This window comes from Zalophus californianus, chromosome 5, assembly GCF_009762305.2.
Source record: "Zalophus californianus isolate mZalCal1 chromosome 5, mZalCal1.pri.v2, whole genome shotgun sequence".
NCBI classification, from domain to species: Eukaryota; Metazoa; Chordata; class Mammalia; order Carnivora; family Otariidae; genus Zalophus; species Zalophus californianus.
In genome coordinates this window covers 117,180,934-117,190,041 of record NC_045599.1, presented here as the reverse complement: position 1 = coordinate 117,190,041, position 9,108 = coordinate 117,180,934, and positions in this window count along the sequence as shown.

Below are 9,108 nucleotides of genomic sequence, written 5' to 3'. Positions count from 1 at the left end.
TTGAGAGAGAGAGAATGAGAGATAGCACGAGAGAGAAGAGGGTCAGAGGGAGAAGCAGACCCCCTGCCGAGCAGGGAGCCCGATGCGGGACTCGATCCCGGGACTCCAGGATCATGACCTGAGCCGAAGGCAGTCGCTTAACCAACTGAGCCACCCAGGCACCCGATACAATTATTTTTTAAAGTATAGAGTAAAACTTTTAAATGCTGATTGCTAACATTTTAAACTAAATCTGCATCTTTAATGTATTTGTTTATGTATATTCAATCTAAAAATTCTCAGCTAGACAATATTTTTGAAATACATATATGGTGTCATATAAATTATATAATTAATATTCATTATAAAATTTTAGTAAAATATTTATATTATAAAGTTAGAGAAGGCTTGTGGTGCCTGGCTGGCTCAGTTAGTGGACCATGGGACTCTTAATCTCAGAGTTGTGGGTTCAAGTCTCACACTGGGGGTGTAGAGATTACTTAAAGATAAAATCTTTAAGAAAGAAATGTTAGAGAAGGCTTAAAATAATATGTGCTATATATGTTGTAAACCTTAAAAAATGTGTTAATTTAGGCATTTTGGCATTTTTAAAAACAAAACATAAATGTTGCATTAGTATCTTAAAGTACTGTAAAAGGAACTATTTGGGATAAATAAATAGTACTAAATAAAACATGCTGATTTAGCTTACTGGTTGATATATATTTGTTGGATAAATTATTGACCAAAAAAATCCTTTGGCAATTGGTCAAAATAAATTCTTATGAAATTAAGAATTACAATTTTATTTTTATTTTAGAAAAAATTCAAGAGTTGCTTTCCAAAATGATTTATATTACTAGCTACTTTGTCTTTCTTTTTTTTTTTTAGAGATTTATTTATTTATTTTAGGGAGAGAGAGAGAGAGAGAGAGAGCATGAGCTGGAGGGGCAGAAGGAGAAAGAATCTCAAGTAGACTCCACACACTGAGAACGGAGCCCAACAGAAGGCTCGATCTCCTGACCCTGAGATCATGACCTGAGCTGAAACCAAGAGTCAGACACAACCGACTGTGCTACCCAGGTGCCCCTAGCTACTATTAAAAATTGATTTTCCCCTTTACTTACTTTGCTACAAGTTATTATTATGGTTTATATAATTTAATTTCCTAGTAAATATGCAAATTCATGAAAAAATAGTGTTTTTTATCTCTGCTTTAATTAATTAATTTATTGTGGTGGAATGAATGTGTGTTTTATAACAATTTTATGAGTCCCATATTTTTTTTTGTGCTTTTCACAAAGATTTAATTTGTGTCATTTATGTTACAATATTAGATAGATTCCAAACCATCTACAACCCTGAAGACGGTTTGCTCTAATTTCCACAAACATGTGCAACATGTTTAAGGGCATGCATTAAAACCATGAAATCCATTATTTTCCTATTTCCATCCTATGCCATAGAAGATTATTCCATACATCTTAATAATGGAAAGTATATTAATAATAACACTCTAATACCAAGACCACTTTGCTATTTGCTCACTTTGACTCACTAACTTTGAGTAACCACAAGGTGGAGTCCCTCAGTGCTATAGCCTTATTTTATTTTATTTTTTTCTATTCAATTAACACATTTTTAAAATTTTATTATGTTATGTTAATCACCATACATTACATCATTAGTTTTTGATGTAGTGTTCCATGATTCATTGTTTGCGTATAACACCCAGTGCTCCATTCAGTACATGCCCTCTTTAATACCCATCATTGGGCTAACCCATCCCCCACCCCCTCCCCTCTAGAACCCTCAGTTTGTTTCTCGGAGTCCACAGTCTCTCATGGTTCGTCTCCCCCTCTGATATCCCCCCTTCATTTTTCCCTTCCTGCTATCTTCTTCTTCTTCTTCTTTTAACATATAATGTATTATTTGTTTCAGAGGTACAGGTCTGTGACTCAGCAGTCTTACACAATTCACAGCGCTCACCATAGCACATACCCTCCCCAATGTCTATCACCCAGCCACCCCATCCCTCCCATCCCCCACCACTCTAGCAACACTCAGTTTGTTTCCTGAGATTAAGAATTCCTCCTACCAGTGAGATCATATGATACATGTCTTTCTCTGATTGACTTATTTCGCTCAGCAAAATACCCTCCAGTTCTATCCACGTCATTGCAAATGGCAAGATTTCATTCCTTTTGATGGCTGCCTAATATTCCATTGTGTGTATATATATATATATATATATATATATATATATATATATACCACATCTTCTTTATCCATTTGCTCGGCATCAGGGAAACCCAAAGCAAAACCTCAATGACATACCACCTCACACCAGTCAGAATGGCTAAAATTAACAAGTCAGGAAACAACAAATGTTGGCGGGGATGTGGAGAAAGGGGAACCCTCCTACACTGTTGGCAGGAATGCAAGCTGGTGCAACCACTCTGGAAAACAGTACGGAGGTTCCTCAAAAAGTTGAAAATAGAGCTAACCATATGACCCAGCAATTGCACTACTGGGTATTTACCCCAAAGATACAAATGTAGGTATCCAAAGGGGTATGTGCTCCCTGATGTTTATAGCAGCAATGTCCGCAATAGCCAAACTATGGAAAGAGCCTAGATGTCCATCGACAGATGAATGGATAAAGAAGTCCCATATGTTTTTTAAAAAAAGGAATATTGTTTTTTTTAAACACAGATCAGAAAGAATAATAGCTACATACATTAAATATACTATCATTTATTTCACTTCTATCATTTATTTCACTTTCTTAAATCCTTCATTCAATCTTGACAGAGACCACAATAATTAGATAAGTTAATAATACATTTTAATTCATTTATTTAATATATTTATTAATATAAATTAATAAATTCTCATTTATTTCCTATTGAACATTTAGCTACAATGTAATAAAAAATAGTAAAATTCAACATATTTTTGTAAGCCACCACTTGCTTGAAGTGTTGATGCTAAAGCCAAAATTGAATGTGACTGGATTTTTCTATAAACTAGTTGACCTGTTTTTTTCCAGAAATGACCACCATTCAGTCACAATAACCATGACAAACATCCACCTTAAAGATTTATTAAATGTATCAGTTCATATTCAAGAACTGTTTATGTCTATGGCCTTATGTGAACCTGGCCTAGTCTTCAGATAGGACAAATTACCAACTACTTCAGGTATTTTTTTAATTTAAAAAATACTCTCAGGTAGAAATAATAGTAAGTGATTAATTGTAAGTTAAAACTCTTTCCTAATTCTGAGAACTGTAGGTAGAGAAGGAGGGAAAGTACAGAGTGGGTAAAACTAACACAGATTATTGGATGTAAAAATTAATTTGAAAACACTTCAAGTTTAGGATATGGTGACACTTCTCAAAGATGGGGGTTGGAGTGTATATTCAAGCTAGAGACAAGGCAGTTCTCCAATTGGCAATGTTTGCTGATAAAGCTCTTTCATGAATTTTCATATCCATATGACTGGTCCTCAGAATGGAATCAGTGCCTGGAGAACACAAGGGAGAAAATCAGGGTGATGGAGAAATGCATGTTTAACATATGTAGCTAACTAGGCTTCTTGGAGAATAGAAAGAAAAGCTCTTGAAGATGAGTCTTAATTTATAGTGTTTATAAGTGAAGTTATAAGGAAAGAGTAAATAAATAGTACTTTTCTAGTTTCTAGAAAGAAGTAAACATTAAATGAGTGCCTTATTTGTTTTATAATATCTTTAACGCAAATTACAGTATAATAGAGGGTAGGAAAAAATCAGAAAAGCTTTCTTAAAGTTTCCAGACCAAACGCCAGTGTTAAAACAACAATATTAAGTTTATATAAATGGAGGTGCTTTAACCCAGACAGGCTGGCAACTATAATGCTTAAGTGAAAAAGGCACCAAAATGCTTCCTCCTCTATTAAAACCCCAAAGAATTTTAATTTAAACTTAATTAGAGTTTTAAGTAAAATGTTACACATTAATTATCCAGTCTCAAAGGACATGCAAAATAATGTCCTTTCACAGGAAGTTGGTTCAGCATTGACTAGCTGCCAACTGTCAGACTAAGGAATTTTTAAAGGGACCTGCATGCAGAGGTTTAAAAAGGTAGAGGAATTAAAATTATATATACATATATTATGGATATGTATAAATAATTAGTATAACTTATTGTTATAATTCCCTGTGACACTATACCTTTGTAATGAAAGAGAAGCACATTGCCAATGGGAAAAAATTATTCATTTAAATCTTTTAAAAATGAAAAAATATAATTTTACATAAATTATCTTTTTTCTGCTTTAAAAGAAATAACTTCAATCAAGAAAATATTTGAGTTTAGAGTTTCATGTCCTTATAATCCGTAAATCTTTTCCAATAAAGTCTTAAATTTCTATTTGCTTATTCAAGTAAACAAATGACAAATCTACAAATTAAATATATAACCCATGAATAATGGTATCTCAATGAATTTATAGGCTGAATGTAGAAAATTCTCACATGCAAAATATGTCATTTATATTTATTATCTTAAAATTTTACATGTACCTAATACAAGTAATTGAACTCAAAACACAGGAAATCATCATTCCTAAGGGTTTAACGTTGATTATGAGCCTAGATTGGCCATCTTCAACAAATAACAAATTTTAATCAAGGTCCATTTGCAAAGGTTCCAGACCACCATTAGCTGTTTGAATAGAAACTAAAGTAAAGTTTCCACTGGGAGAATTTTGCTTTGCCTAAAATTCTTGCTCCTAGGAAAGTAATCAAGTTGTAATCTACCTCTATTTTCTAATAGTATTTAGCATATTGCCATGTGGATATAGTTTTGAAGTAGAATTTTTACATGTAAATGGAAACTACCTTCTTTTATTATATATTTGTTAAGAATAGCAAAATATATTTTGTTTTTAAATATTTTATTACCATTCCCCATCCTCATTCTGCTTCTCCTCCCTGTACCCAGCCATTCTAAAATGTCTGATGCATCTGATGCATAGCCTTTTGTTTGCACACATTCTTATAGGATGTGTATTGTGGTTTTGTGTTTGTGTGTTCTAAATTTATAAAAATATTTTGCTCTAGAGTTCCTTCTGCTTCTTACCTTGTTTTAACACAATATTTTCAAAATCTAGAAGTTTTTCTGGGTCACATTTAGATTGAGGAAAACCAGCTTCCAAGAAAGCCCCCAATGATTCACACTTCCTGGTAAATGTTCATGTGTGATTGCCTCTTATATTCAATCAGAGTTGGTCCTGTGTGTGACTAATAGGATACAGTAGATAAGAGGTGGTGTGAATTCTGAGGCTAGGTCGTAAAAGGTAATGTGGCTTCTGCCCAACTCTTTCTCCTTTGGTACTCAGAGCTCAGATATCATGAGGGGAGGAAACCCCAGCCATAGAGAGAGGTCACATATATACGTTCCGAGAAATAGCACCAACCAAGGTCTTAGCCATGAGCCAACTTCAAATGTCAAAACTGTGAGCCCATCTTTAGATAATTCCAGTTTCTGGTCTTTGAGTAGCACTAGCTGAGACCAAGTTGGATGAGATGTGCTATAGATGTGCTATAATCCCTATTAAATTTCATATCTATGAGTGTCAGTCAGTTTGGAAGCTCTGAGAGGTAAGTGCCAAGGAGAGATCAGATAGGCAAGAGATTTGTGTGAAAAATGCCTATGAAGGTTAAAGGAGGAAGGGGTGCAGAAGAACGGAAGTGTTTTCAGACTGAAGCAAATATGATACCTCTCTTTGAAATGAGAGAAAGAAGAGAGGGGGCGCAGGTAAGAAGAGCTTCAGACTACACTGCATTTCTGAAAAAATCTTGTCAAGGCCAATGGGGGATCTCCTAAGCAAAGGTGCCCATTGAAGAGTACCATGTCAGGCAAAAATGACCAGGCTCTAGTTCCCTTGCCATTCTTGGTCATTGGCTGTGAAGAACCCTGGAAGAGGATGACATTGGCATGAACACCACAGGACATTCCATAGCATGGCAACTGGATGCTGTCAGTTAGCTATGTTCCACACTGAAGGTTCTCTTCATGGCTATTCCTTTCAATGCACAGGCCCACTTCTCCATGCATCTTCCTCCTAATTTCCCATGGACTTCACTTCCTGAGAGAACCTTCCTTCTTAAAACATTCTCTTTCATGGTACTAAACACCACTGATTTTCTATGGCCTTCCCCAGTCTCCTTGGCTGATTTGTCTTTCTCTGTATGAACTTTTAAATAAGGGGTCTCTCCAGGAATTGGCCATAGGTCTTGTCTCTCATGATTATGGAGGCTGAGAAAGAGATTATGGAGGCTCAGGAAGGCTGCAGTCAGCCAGCTGGAGACCCAGGAAAGCCTATGTGTAGATGTATAATTCCAGCCTGAGACTGAAGGCAGGAGAACCAGTAGAGCTAGTGGTGCTGTCTAAAAGCTATCAGGCTTAAGACCCAAGAAGAACCATTGTTTCAGTGTCACTCCAAATCCTGGAAAAGACCAATGCCCCAGTTCAAGCAGTACCCTACTGCAGGTGGGTCAGTCTTCTATTATATTCAGGTCTTTAACTGATTGGATGAGTACGGCCCACATGAGGGACAGCAATCTACTTTACTCAGTTTACCTATTCACATGTTAATCTCATTTAGAAACACCCTCCAAGCATGCCCAGAATAATGTTTGATCAATTATCTGAGTACTGTGTGCCCTAGTCAAACTGACACAAAAGTCATCACAGTGACTTAATCCAGTGGTGCAACTCAAACCTTCTTTCCTGAAGTGGCTGAGCTCTTGGTAATCATATCATTCTCAGGCCAAGGTTGCTGTATATGTCCATTCACAGTTTTAACTGGAAAATATAATAATTTGAGGTACCAATGTGGATGACCTGGGCTCCACATGTATTGCTCCATGTTAGGATCACCTGCAAGAGTAATCATTTTCTCTACTTGATATTAAATTTATTTTAAAAAATCTGGTACCAAGTATATGAGGGTCTTCTGTCTAATATTGAGCATCAATTTAAATTAATTCCTTGGTGGAAAGTTCTTTGCTATTTGAAATTAATAACTTTTCAGCATTTTCACTATTTACTTCAAAAATCTTTTTGCAAACTCTAAGGATTTTTTTTTAAGATTTATTTATTTATTTTAGAGAGACAGCATGAGCAGGGGGAGGGTTGGAAGGAGAGGAAGAGAGAGAATCTCAAGCAGACTCCCTGCTGAGAATAGAGCCTAACTTGGAGCCCAATGCAGGGCTTGATTCTACAAGCCTGAGAACATGACCTGAGCTGAAATCAAGAGCCAGCTGAGCCACCCAGGTGCCCTGGAGGCTCTAAGGTTTTTTGCTTTGCATTAGCCATTTCCTGAAACTTTGGAAAAGGGTGACAAATTGTGACACAAAGTGTCTTTCACATTTGTTCTTTGTATGTTGTGAGCATTTTGCCAAAACCTGATTGGTAAGTTTTAAGGACCTTCTTGATCTTAAAACTATTCCATAAATCCTTTAATGGAGTAGTATCACACCATCCACTACACATACTATATGAGAGGCAAAAAAAGACCACTTAGATAGGATCTTCCCAATCAGTAACTACAGGAACTAAAAACACAACAGGGGAAGAAAAAAAAAAGGCTACTCAGATAGGATATTCCTAATCAATAATAATAGAGGAATGCCTGGGAACATTATCTGTTATCAAAAGAGGCTTGTTTGCAAGATTTTCCTTCTTCATGTATTCCATTATGAATAAGCACAAAGATAATGCTTCCTATAATCATTAAATGCTTGTTTCACAAAGCACTTTTCAATGACCCCTTAAAGGCCATGTAGTTTGGGGAATGATAAATTAACAATTTTTTTGCTTAACAGTATACCATAATTTCCACCTAGAAGCAATGCTAGCCTATCTTTGAATGCTTCAGGTGTGTGGCACTGTCTTCTCCTAGTTATTTGAAATAAACCTACATGATGACATTCATCTCTAAAGATATCCAGTTTCATCAATATTAAAAATGTGCTTTTGCAGATAACCACGTTATCAAGTTTCCTGCAATTTATTGAGAAGTATCAGCAGCAGCTGCTTCACCCATGATCTTCAAATTACATAGTCATGCATAGTTTTAAAATCTGTTGAAGCATCCTCAACCTACTTGAACTAAGGTCTTTTGGTGAATCTCTCTCTCCTCCCTCTCCTTTCTTCAAGTCTTTGAAGATGTTTAATACTTTCTGCTGTTTCAACATGGTTCTCTATGGCATTCCACAAAGACTGAGGTTTTTTAATATACAATGCATGGTTATTTCTCTAGTTTTTTAGTACCAACAACACTTTTCATATTTTTTCTCTCTCTTTTTTTTTTTTACTTTCTCACATACAAAAAATCATTGCACGTCTGGTAAACAAAGACAAGTGCATTGCCTGGCTTAAGTCTTTTATGAGTTCTTCTCTCTCAATTCAATTTAGCACTTAAAACTTTTCTTCCAGTGAACAGCTTGCCTGGACTTTAGGCTTGCCTAATTTCTTAAAAGATCTTTTCACTTAATAATGTAAAGAAGACAATAGATAATGCACAATACTTTCAAACAAACATCCTATTAAAAGACCTAAGATATGACAAACAATCTACATACTCTCTTTCAAACTCTTAATGCAATATAATTGTTTTTACTGGTACATTAGACTATGTTTTCAATAATGAATATGGGGGAAATTTTTGCAAGTATTCATAGTGAGTATGTGGTTAGGAATTGAGATAAATGATAACGAGAGGTACATGTGTGTTTGCAACATTATATGATTCATTGGTGACTCACTCACATGTGAAGAGAACATGTTTTTATTTGGACCTCTAAGCAAGTGTGAGTGGGATACAGCTGTCAAATCTGAATTTCTTGAGAGTGTCGGTAGAACAATGCTTTCAAACCCAGAAAGAAAATACTATTTACAATTAAAAATATGAGATTAGTGGGAAAAACAAAGATTGATCTGGAAAATAAGATGACTAAATGAGTGTTGTCATAAAAGCAAACAGAAGAGAGATTATATAATGAACTATGCCAAGAATTTGAGAAAATATTGTTTTATTTTCACACAGAAACTCGAGACAGACTTAAGCGATCCTTAAGT